This window comes from Ambystoma mexicanum, chromosome 5q (assembly GCF_040938575.1).
Source record: "Ambystoma mexicanum isolate Mex_15411 chromosome 5q, UKY_AmexF1_1, whole genome shotgun sequence".
In the NCBI taxonomy this organism is placed as follows: Eukaryota; Metazoa; Chordata; class Amphibia; order Caudata; family Ambystomatidae; genus Ambystoma; species Ambystoma mexicanum.
In genome coordinates this window covers 282,694,722-282,707,302 of record NC_090933.1, presented here as the reverse complement: position 1 = coordinate 282,707,302, position 12,581 = coordinate 282,694,722, and positions in this window count along the sequence as shown.

Sequence of the window (12,581 nt, the reverse complement as noted above, 5' to 3'; positions counted from 1 at the left end):
GGCTGTACCATGTAGAAGATTGTTATTTAGATTGGCTAGTGCTAAAGCAGTACTTTTGGCATACTACAGTTTATGAACCAGATTACTTATAGTTGAATGGTGTGTTGATATCATTTTGATATGGTGGAAGGTGCTTTTGCAAATAGGTCCAGAAATGAAGGCTAATGAATGTCCTTGTAGTCCTGTGTATTTGCGCACTGGACAGGAGCCCATACTTTGTAATAGTTTTATATTCAATTTGTCTTTGCCTTTCACATCTGATTGAGGAACTGGCGTAAAGATGTGAAAGATTTTTTGCCTATGTTACACATTGTGCCTTATTACGTGCCTGGCGGTATGGGTTCAACGGCGCCGGTAGAGCTGCCGGCGTCGATAAACCCATACCGCCCTATTATGAGGTCCTCTTGTGGGACCCGCTCTGGACATCTGGTCAGACGAGATATCCTTTGCGGGTCCCGCGAGGGGACCAGCATGCTAACAACGGGCCCGTCATTAACGGGCCTGTTGTTAGCATGCTCCCCATTCCCATTGAGCCCTATGGGAGTTCAAGTGGGAATGGGGATGGTCCGGGTCTGGTTTCCCTGAATGGGGAAATACCGGGCCCTCCAAAGTCCCTCCAAAGTCGGAATGGCCCGGTATCTCCCCATTCAGGGACCATGGACCCGGATCCGAGTTTGGAGGCAGCCATGCCCTTGTTAAGAGCATTGGCTGCCTCCAAACTCGTAATGAGGCCCATTGATTTGCATGGCCATTTGTAGACTGGACGCACTGGTTCAGTGGAATGGAGAGTTGATACTAAGTTTTCTGGGGATATTTTTGTGAGCAGTGTTTCTTGTTCCATAATGGTATTGTTAAGTATTGGATACCCTCGTCCACTGCTATGTATGGCAATTGTTTGTTTTTTTTGCTTTTGCTTGTGTGCTTCCTCATTGACATATGGTTCTGTAATGGTGGTGTGACTCCATTAACCTCCACAGATGTTTTTACAAGCTATCTTGGTTGATATTCCATTTATTGAGAAGTCTTTTTTGTAGTTTAGTAGTTCATTTTGTTAGTGGTTTCATTCTGTTTAAAACTAAAACAAATCATTTCCTTTTGAGAAGGATTGCACTGTCTATTAATTTTCTACTGTAGGTTTTAAGGGTTGTGTGTGATTTCTCTCCTTTTTTATAAGGTTCTGAAGGACTCTGTGGCTGAACATTTTTTGTAAAATAATTTTTTTGGTATGCTTGTGGCTACATCGAGATTTATAGGTGCAGTGTTAACACTAGTGGTAATCACTTTCTGTTTTGTTTTACATTTTGAAAGCGGAGGCAACGTTTCTTTACTGGAAGCTGGTTTTGTTTCGCTTAGTGAATGTATTTGCTGTTTTGTTTGAACTTTTTGTACACATTTGCTAGAGGTGGAAGGCTTAGTTTGGACACTTTTATTTTGATTTTGTCTACTTCTGTGTTGCTTTCTACGGAGTTGCTTTTTGGTAGGCATTCTTTGGGGTCTGTTGGAGAAAAATAGAAAGTGTGGGTTGGGATGTTGTGCAGTGTATGTGTGCTTTGTGCATGAGTGTCTGAGTATCATGGGAAGCATGTATCTAGGGGTGTGTGATTGTGCAATGGGCTGTTACTTCAGGTTGGGAAGGCTATTTTCGTGTTTGTGTGTTACTGTACTGGTGTTCAGATGACAATATAAAGTATGCAGTTGCTGACGGGCAAGCAGTAATACTGAATCTAATGCTGCAATAGAAAGTCAGGGTGTTGGTGGTTGGACATATATATGTAAATGGTTTGGAAAAGTATGCTAAATCTCAGAATGTGGCTAACAATTTTGACATAAAAGGAGTGGAGGTAGTGTGGTGCACTGTGCGTGGTTTTTATTAGCAGGCAATGCTGGAAGGTTTAATAGTCCAGATGTAGTTTTCCCGCACTGTGGTGCTGTGCATTTGGGTTATGTCAGTGCCCCTACTTTGTTGCAAGATCTGCAAAACTTGGTTCAGGCAGTCATGAAAGTGCTTCCAAATGCCAAGGGTTTTTTTTCTGCTCTGTTACCTAGAGCAGTATGGGACAATAGTTCTGTTTTTGTCCTCAGCAAAATGTTGCTAGGTGTTTAATTAACCAAGGCATGTTTGCTTTTATGATTAGAGATGGGATGTTCTTTTGCAATAATGACAAAATTGAATCTGGTAATGTCGTTTACTTTAAAGGAGATGGCATGTCTTTATCTTTCTTTTGAAATGCCATGCTGTTTTGGAATGTAAGGATTGCTTTGGAGAAGCTAATGTGAAGATATTTGGAGGAAAATAAGGAAAATAAACAAAGAAATAAAAAAAATAAAAGGTGTTTCTGAAGCATCTTCAAAAAAATAAAAAAGCTCTTTTCAGAGCCAAGCTAAATGGGAAATGGGGCACACTATTTACATTGTTCATTCCCCACTCTCAGATTTTACGATTTGTCCACGGACAGCAGGTATTACATACATAGATTTTGAGGCTGAGAGGCATGGAAATGAGACTTAGCAGGGCCAGCGATTGGTCAATAAGGTTTACTGGGTGTGATTTGTATGGAGAGACTTTGTCAGAAACTCTTTTTCCTGAGAGGAGAGAAGATACCTATAGCTGTGTTTTTCAGAAGGCAGATTGTCTGGATTTTGGGAGACTCAAGGATAAATTGGTTGGAGGTGCATGCAGATCACTGTGGAGTGGCTGCACATCTTGGATTCCCTCATGTGGAAATGCACTGGCATGGAGTGCGTTGAATGAAATGGCAGGAGTTGATACCTCTTTGTGCTACTTTGGTGACACAGCGTCATCCAGACATTATTATTATTATTCATTGTGGAGGGAACAGTTTAGGACATGTCTCTGGAATCTCTTTGTATTTTGCAATGAAAGAAAGACTTGGGAAAGTCATGGACATGTTTCCAAAGTCCCGAGTAATTTTTTCTCATATTGCGCAGAGACAAATCTGGCTGCGTTCATCTTCATCTGGTCCGCAAATGGAGAAAGCGAGGCGCAATGTCAACAAGGTTGTGTGTGCCTTTTTGAGAGATGTTGGCATGTCCTCTTTTCACAATGAAAATATTATGTTTCATAGTACACACATTTTTGGCAGGGATGGAGTACATCTTACTTATGCTTGCAATCAGATTTTTCTGCGAAATATATAAAATGCAATGTGACCTTTTTTGGAATTATGGCAATCCTTTTTCCCAGAGGTGTTGAACATTTGAAGTTTTCGAAACACAAAAAAACACCAAAAGGCCCTTTTCAGAGCCACCACTTCCTCCCAGAGAAGAGTGCAATGGTTGTGATAGGGTAGCACCCCAAACATTTTAAATGTCTGCAGACTTCTAAAAACGCACAGAGCCCTGCAGCGTTTCATTGGTACTTCTGAAAGGCGGCTATGAACAGAGCCTTTGTTTTTTTGGTTTTTGTTGTTTTGTATTTTTTGGGGGGTTTTCAGACATGACATATAAGGAAAGGAAGGGAAGGGAGGGTAAGGAAGGGGCACCAACCACGGGGTTAAGAAAGGGCAGGTGGAAAGAGGAAGATGTAGGGTGGACCTTAATCAGATAGTGGTCAGTCCTTCTCATGCTCCCGTACCGCAGCCCCGAAAGCACTTCGAAGGGTCTCCACCCTGCAGAGTACTGTGTCGCAGTACATACACAATACTGTGACCCTCGAAAGGTAAGGGTCTACAGCATCATGTATGGCCTGTGAGGCAGCTGGAGGGATGCGCTGCCGCAGAAGATTGCCTCTTGTGGTGGCAGGAGCAGAAACAAAGGATGCTGCAGGGGAACTCAACCTACTATGTTTATCGCAAGGTACCACCTTACGAATAGCCCCACCGTGGAACAACCTTAGGTGTTGCTTCATTGAGGTAGTACCGTAGCTGTACAAGCCTGATTTGCACCAACTGGCACTGAGTGCAGCGCACCTTGTTTGCATGAGCTTTCGGTACGCCTTCAAGAGTGGCAAACAACCTCCACACCCAAGACTCACGTTGAGTGCTAGTAGAAGGGACTTCCACTACTTCATCCTCGTCATCCTCTTCAATTTCCTCTGTCTTCCTCATGCCTGTTCCCCTCTGCAGGCCCTTGGGTAGGTGGTGGTGGTGGAGGGGTTGGGGGTAGTATTGCTGAGACAGAAGTATCACCACCAGCAGCCATGGATGCCATCAGGACAGCTGTCAGGAATTTCCCAAAAGGAATTAATGCAGTAGCAAAAGCAGGTCCACCACAGATCAATGTCCAGTAATGCTCTGTCTTTCTTGGGAATCCAAAAGCAGAATGAGGGTCAGCTCTGGGGTGTGGCCTTTTATTGGGGTGCTGGGGCGTGCTTCACAGACAACCGTACAGTCCGCGAACACTTCAAACACCAAAAAAGGGCAAAAAAAGTTACAAAAAGTATGTAGATCACTAGTGACATTGTCTGGGACATGTGGAAGGGTGAACTTTCACAGGAAAATACCTTGGATTGCTCAAAAAAGCACTTTTCTGATTTCCGGGGGCCCAGACTGTTCGCGAACAAGGACCCACGCTAAGTGTCGGTGTGGTCACATGATCACATCGCAGACATGTTCGCGAATGGGACAGGTGTCCGTAGGGCACCAAATGCATGGGGTCAGGTGTACGCATGCGTGCAGGTGTTCTACAGACAGTGTTTGTGTCCCCGAATGAATTAAAAGTGCGACACATGATGCAGTGGACAGTTACAGACAGCCGCGATGTTCATAGGACCCAAGGTTTTAATACGCATGCATGCGGGTGTTCTACTGACAGTGTTCAGGTCCCTGAACAAATTAAATGTGCGTCACAACTTTGCAGACAGGCGGACGGGCTATGTGTTCTACGGACATATTCATTCTGGTTGCGGACAATGCGAACAGGGGGTATGTTCTAAGGACACTTTAATTTGCACATGCACATGTGATGTCATCAGTGATGTCATCAATTACATTTGTGACGTCATCTTTGATGTCTGGGGTGTTAGTCTTAGCAGTGGACGGTTGTGGTGCGAATTATGGTTGCTTAGCTTACCATAACTGGTGAATTCAGGGGTATTTTGGTTTTACTTGCAACCACAACATTCCTTTAACAAAGTTTTTTCACTGAATTTCATAGGTTTTTAGTAGCGCAACTTAACCATAACGTCCCATTAACAAAGTTTTTTCACTGAATATATATATATATATATATTACACGGCCATGGTAGTGGCCATGTAGTTATGGTTAAGTTGCTGTTTCCATAGGAACGGCCCTTTTTGGGCGGCTTATGACTTCGCTCCCCCTGGACGAATCCTCACCAAACTTTGCAAAAAAAGTATATGGACCACTCTGAATATTCTTGCAAAGTTTGGTGATGTTAAGCCCGGGGGGCAAAGTTATAGGCAGGGTCCCAAAACTTTTTCTTTTCCCATAGACTCAATGGGGGAAAACTTTGCGCACGGCTACAGGCGAAACCGCTGGGCGCATTTGCACCAAATTTGAGGCAGTGGCAGGGGCTTGGGCGTAAAAGAGTGCTTTTGCAAATTTTGTAACAATCCATCCAGTAGTTCCCTTAAAAACGATCAAAAAGCATGTCTCTAAAAATGTGTGATATCTATAACCGCTCCGCGGTCACACTTCCCTGTTCGCTCCGTGGAGAAGACTGCAATTGGCTATTCTGTGGCGTGCTGCCCGCGACCATGTTGCGCTTTCACATATTGGTTGTGGCACAGCGTGAAGTGCGCCGTAATCTTTCGATACGTCCGCCATTTTTACTTTGTTTTCTGTTGAACGCGAACATCGGCGCTAACATACCTAAACGAAGAAGGCAACAATGCACTTATAACACTTATGGAACACTGTTTCGAAAGGTGAGCGTTAATGAGACATGGTAGTAGAAAGTCAAACATTGAAGTATTCTTGTTAGCACTGTCATACGGTACAGTGGGACTTGCTACTCATTGTACGAAATGAACTTACTTTGTCCATTTTACAATCCATAAACAATATTACTGCAGTCAGACTGGCAGGAATCTGAGGCAGCCACCTGCTCTATTTTGTACACACAGCCCTTCAGTACGTGTACGCCAGTAGCGGTTCTCATAAATAGATGCTGATATGTTGTTGCAAAATGAGAATGTATTTGCATTTGGAGTGAAGGCCACAGCATTTTATCTTTTCAGCATGAGCTCAGTACGGCCGCATATTTGTCGACACCCATAAGGGTCCCTTGTTTTTTAACCTTGAGGTACAGGGAAAGAGTAGAAAGAATGTAGGGAGTAACAGTTTGAAAAAGATATCGTTTGATAAGGTTATGCTTCAAAAACTTTTGCCCAACCATGAGAAATTCGTTCCCAAACAGGCAGTCTTCCACATACACTAGTGTCTGACTAGAGCGAACGCAATGGAGGCGCTCCACATCATGTATGTGTACTTTTGCCGCCTATATTCTGAATTGATGTTATGTTTTAGTTTGTAAAAAAAAATATTTTCCCTAATGTTTTACAAGTTTTATGTGCCTTTGCAATTTCCTTCCTATTATGGACATTGCGCATTGTCGCCGTTTGTAGGGTGCCACTATATTTCCCCAAATTAAAATAATATTTAATAAGAAAGGTATGTGTTCGAATTTTTGTTTGTGCACAGGTTGTGCAGTGATACACATTTTATTTCCCCTTCCACCGCGCAGCTACTTCCAAAGAAAAATTGTATTATTAATAACGACGTTCCGGCTTTCTGTGCCGTTCGATTTATTTTTCCAATTATGGACATTGCACATTGTCGCCGTCCCTAGGGTCCCACTACATTTCCTCCTATGGAATTAATTTTTTACTGAAAATGTTATGTAGTACAACTGTGGTTTATCCAAAGGTTGCGTATTCATACATCTTTTAATTCACATTTCCTCCTCAGATACTTTCTTCCCTATTGTGATTGTCACGGATTACAGATGCCAAGTGACGGGTTCTTTAACCGTCAAATGCAACTGTTTGTAACCGGCTGTCTGAGCATCATAATTCATTGGGATGATCGTGTGGGCCCTCTGTGTCCCTACACTGCTGTCGCTATAAGAAGTAACATTCCATCCTTTCTGGTGCTGTAGATCACAGTGGTTGACGTCGTCTTGCACATCAATGTGGGAGGAAAACGACTATAGTGGTGGCAGCGCTTACTTTCTGTGTGTAGAAAAAAACAACATGACCATTAACATTGTCATTGTCGACCAAAGAGACAAACTTAATACTTTTTGGGAAAAGTGAATCACGCCATCTTTTCCCAAAGTTCATTGTGAAGCAAAACTACTTTACTACTTGCATAGGGCGATGATTTCGCTCACTTTATTGTGAAATAAAACTACTGGACAAATTTTTAAATGTTAGAGTTTTCTTTAAAAATGTTCTCTCTGTTTGCACAATGTGGCATGCTACGTTGCAGGTCGTAATGTGTTCTTTTATAGGTGCTACATCACGGCACGTACGTCCATATGGATGCATTTGTTTAAGCCGCCAGGGAACCTTATGGAGAAAAGTACTCCATACCACTTGCATTGGCTACGGGAGGGTCTGGCCCATCTCATATGCATTAGTGCCGTCAGGCCAATTTCTGTCACCGTCAGCCCAATTTCTGTCACCCAGATGCCCTATGCACAGAAATGTTTGTACAATAATATATGGTTACACCCTCCCAATACACATATCTTCACACCTTTCCACCTGTGTCACTTAGAAAATTAGGTGAAAAAGGTGAGTGGTAATGGTGTTGCATCCAGTATTTCTGACGTCATTGCGCTTTGCATCACAGAGTTTGTTTGGCATTTTATGTCAACGTAAGTGCACTACTCCTTTGCTGTTTTTACGCACATTTTTACAGAAAAAAATTAGTACATGTACAACACATGTATGTAAAGGTAATTGACAACGACTGAAAAGCTTTGTGTTGTGCATGTGATAGTCTTTTCATATTTAACGGTACAGCTTCCGTCTCTGAGGGGTAGCCTCTATGTATGGGTAGTGCCCACAATGTCGGGGATATGGCTACTGGCCTTTACTGCAAGGGAGAAAACATTGCATTGAGGTTGCGATGTCCACCCGGGACTGCCTTTCTGGTGAACGTCTTGCTCATAACCACAAATTTATCAAGGAACACAAATGTGGTGCTGCCATAATGGTAACACAGTTTCTTTTTTGCTTTCTGCAGCCTGCAATGGAAAGCGAAGAAGGCTTTCTATCCAAAGCCCGTCTTCCCTTTGTATGGTGGCCATCTTGAAAAAGGATTTGTTTTCTTCAGCCGGGAACGCCATAGGCGTTCCGGTTGAAGACAAAAAATCCTCTTTCTTAGTACGACGAATTACTGCTGTAAAATCTTGATTGCCAATGGCATTCATCCCCCACTCTTTGCGGAGGAATGGGGGTGAATGATCAAGAAACGTTGGTATGCACTCTTGCTTATATTGTGTTGCACACTTGCATTGTGGAGTTCTGTGGCGGAAAATTTGCAGTTAGAAGTTCTTACAACAATACCCAATGTACTTTCGCACTATCAACCAGTTACACATATCATTGTGAAGTGTGTATGACTGTTCGAACAAGCCCCCATGTTATACGTCAGCATATGATTATGTGGAATTCTTCGAAAGGTGGGCAGTTACTTCAAATGTTCCTTTACAGTCGTATGCTTACGTGTTACTATTAGAACCCTGATAAATGTAGTTAAACATTTTTGTTAAAGTAATGTTATGATGCATTTATACTACTAAAAACCTATGGCATTCAGTTAAAAAAAGTTTGTTACAGGGACGTTATGTTACGTTGCCCTCCCAAAAACCTGTGAAATTCACTACAAAAAAAAAACTTTGTTGAGGGGACGTTATGGTTAAATTGCCCTACAAAAAACCTGTGCACTTCACTAAAAAAAATGTTCGCCTTCTCCATTGTAGTTCAAATTAAAAACAAAAAACCCCTGAAATTCGCCAGTTATGGCAGACTGAACTTCCTTACTTGCCATCGCCACTGTGCACTGCTAACACTAACACTCAGAACATGAAAGCTGTCCTCTGAAATGTCACTGATGACATCACTGACAACATCACATGTTTAGCCTATTTGTTTTCATTGCCTGCCATATATATTACATGGCCACAGTAGTGGACATGTAGTTATGGTTAAGTTGCTGTTTCCATAGGAAGAGCACTTTTTGGGCGCCTGATAACTTCGCTCCCCCTGGACGAATCCTCACCAATCTTTGCAAAAAAAGTATTTGGCCCACTCTGACCAAACCGCTGGACGTATTTACACAGAATTTGCAGGAGCGACAGCTTGGTCCCGAAAGCATGCTTTTTTATTTGGTATAAATCCCTCCAGTAGTTTTTTTCTAAAAATGACAAAAATGTGAGTGCAAAAAATTAGTGATATCTGTGTCTGCTTTGCGGACACACTTCCCTGTTCGCTCCACGGACAGGACGGGGATTGGGCAAGCGCTTGCGTGATGTCCGCGGACATTTGACTTGCGCTCTGACTGGCTGCCGTGAAGCGTACAGTGCGTCTATTGTGAGAGTCGCCCGCCTTCTTTGTTCATCGGATCATGGAGCGTTTCACAGTAAGCTCTGTGTGTTGCTCCCATTCCCCCCACTCCCCGCTCATGCCCCGTGTCTCCCTCCCGTTCCCCCCACCCCTGCTCATGCTCTGTGTCTCTCTCCCGTTCCCCCACCCCCCACTCATGGTTCGTGTCTCTCTCCCATTCCCCCATCCCCTCTCATGCCTCGCCACCCCCCGCTCATGCCCCGTGTCTCCCCTGTTCCCCCCACCCCCCGCTCATGCCCCGTGTGTCTCCAGTTGCCGCCCCCCACCACCTGCTCATGTGCCCTGTGTTACCCCCCACCCCCCCGCTCATGCCCCATGTGTCTCCTGTTGCCCTGACCCCCCCGCTCATGCCCCATGTCTCCCTTGTATTCCCCCCACACCCCGCTCATGCCCCTTGTTTCCCTCATGTTACCCCCAACCCCCGCTCATGCCCCGTGTTTCCCTTGTGTTACCCCCCACCCCCCGCTCATGCCCCGTGTCTCCCTCATGTTACCCCACCTCCCCCTGCTCCTGCCCCGTGTTTCCCTCGTTTGACCCCCCACCCCCCGCTCATGCCCCGTGTGTCTCCTGTTGCCCCCCGACCCCCGCTCATGCCCCGTGTCTTCCTCGTGTACCCCCACCCCCACTCATGCCCCGTGTCTCCCTCCTGTTCCCCCTACCCCCCACTCATGCCCTGTCTCTCTCTTGTTCCCCCCAGCCCCCGCTCATGCCCCGTATCTCCCTCCTGTACCCCCACCCCCACTCATGCTCAGTAGCTGCCCTGTTCCCCCCAGCCCCCCACCCCCCGCTCATGCCCCGTGTGTCTCCTGTTGCCCCCACCCCCCGCTCATGCCCCATGTCTTCCTCGTGTACCCCCCAACCCCGCTCATGCCCCGTGTGTCTCCTGTTGCCCCCACCCCCTGCTCATGCCCCGTATCTCCCTTGTGTTACCCCCCACCCCAGCTCATGCCCCGTGTTTCCCTTGTGTTTCCCCCCACCCCCTCTCATGCCCCGTGTCTCCCTTGTGTTCCCCCACCCCCTGCTCTTGCCCCATATTTTCTTCGTGTACCCCCCATCCCCGCTCACGCCCCGTGTGTCTCCTGTAGCCCCCACGCCCGCTCATGCCCTGTGTCTTCCTCATGTAACCCCCAACCCCCGCTCATGCCCCGTGTGTCTCCTGTTGGCCCCCACCCCCCGCTCATGCCCCGTGTCTCCCTCGTGTTTCCCCCCACCCCCCGCTCATGCCCCGTGTTTCCCTTGTGTTACCCCCCACCCCATGCCCCATGTTTCCCTTGTTACCCCCCACCTCCGCTCATGCCCCGTGTCTCACTCCTGTTCCCCCCACCTCCCGCTCATGCCTCGTGTCTCTCTCCCGTTCCCCCCACCCCCTGCTCATGGCCCGTGTCTCCCTCCCCTACCCCCCACCCCCCTCATGCCTCCCCACCCCCACTCATGCCCCGTGTTTCCTCTGTTCCTCCCACCACCCGCTCATGCCCTGTGTCTCCCTCGTGTTCCCCCCACCCCCCGCTCATGCCCCGTGTCTCTTGTTGCCCCCAACCCCCGCTCATGCCCCGTGTCTCCCTCGTGTTCCCCCCACCCCCCGCTCATGCCCCATGTGTCTCCTGCTGCCCCCACCCACGGCTCATGCCCCGTGTTACCCCCCACCCTCTTGCTCATGCCCCATGTGTCTCCTGTTGCCCCCCACACCCTGCTCATGCCCCATGTCTCCCTCGTGTTCCCCCCACCCCCGCTCATGCCCGTGTCTCCCTCCTCTACCCCCCACCCCCGCTCATGTCCAGTATCTGCCTCGTTCCCCCGACCCATGCCCTGTGTCTCCCTTGTGTTACACCCCTTCCCCGCTCATGCACTGTTTCCTCTGCCCCCCACCCATGCCCCGTGTCTCCCTTGTGTTACCCCCCACCCCCCGCTCATGCCCTGTGTTTCCTCTGTTCCCCGACCCCCCACTCATGCCCTGTGTCTCCCCTGTTCCACCCCACCCCCCGTTATGCCCGTGTCTCCCTCATGTTACCCCTCCACCCCCCGCTCATGCCCCGTGTCTCCCTCGTGTTCCCCCCACCCCCCGCTCATGCCCCGTGTCTCCCTCGTGTTCCCCGCACCCCCCGCTCATGCCCCGTGTCTCCCTCCTGTACCCCCCACCCCACGCTCATGCCCCATGTCTCCTTCGTGGTCGCCCCACCCCCCGCTCATGCCCTGTGTCTTCCTTGTGTTCTCCCCACCCCCGCTCATGCCCCGTGTGTTTCCTGTTGCCCCCACCCCCCGCTCATGCCTTGTGTCTCCCTTGCGTTCCCCCTACCCCCTGCACATGCCCCGTGTGTCTCCTGTTTCCCGCCAACCCCGTTCATGCCCCGTGTGTCCCTCATGTTCCCCCCACCCCCCGCTCATTCCTCGTGTTTCCCTCGTGTTACCCCCCACCCCCTGCTCATGCCCAGTGTTTCCCTCGTGTTACCCCTCAGTCCCCGCTCAATCCCCATGTGTCTCCTGTTGCCCCCCACCCCCGCTCATGTCCCGTGTCTCCCTCGTGTTCCCCCCAACCCCCAATCATGCCCCGTTTTTCCCTTGTGTTACCCCCCGCTCATGCCCCGTGTCTCCGGTTGCCCCCCCGCTCATGCCCTGTGTTTCCCTCGTGTTACCCCCACCCCCCGCTCATGCCCCGTGTTTCCCTCGTGTTACCCCCCACACCCCCGCTCATGCCCTGTGTGTCTCCTGTTGCCCCCACAGCTCCCGCTCATGCCCTGTGTCTCCATCGTGTTCCCCCCACCCCCCGCTCATGCCCCGTGTTTCCCTTTTGTTACCCACCACCTCCCGCTCATGCCCCGTGTGTCTCCAGTTGCCCCCCCCGCTCATGCCCCGTGTTTCCCTCGTGTTACCCCTCACCCCCCGTGTGTCTCTTGTTGCCCCTCACCCCCCGCTCATGCCCCGTGTCTTCCTCGTGTACCCCCCACCCTCACTCATGCCCCGTGTCTCCCTCGTGTTTCCCCCTACCCCCGCTCATGCCCCGTGTTTCCCTTGTGTTACCCCCCAACC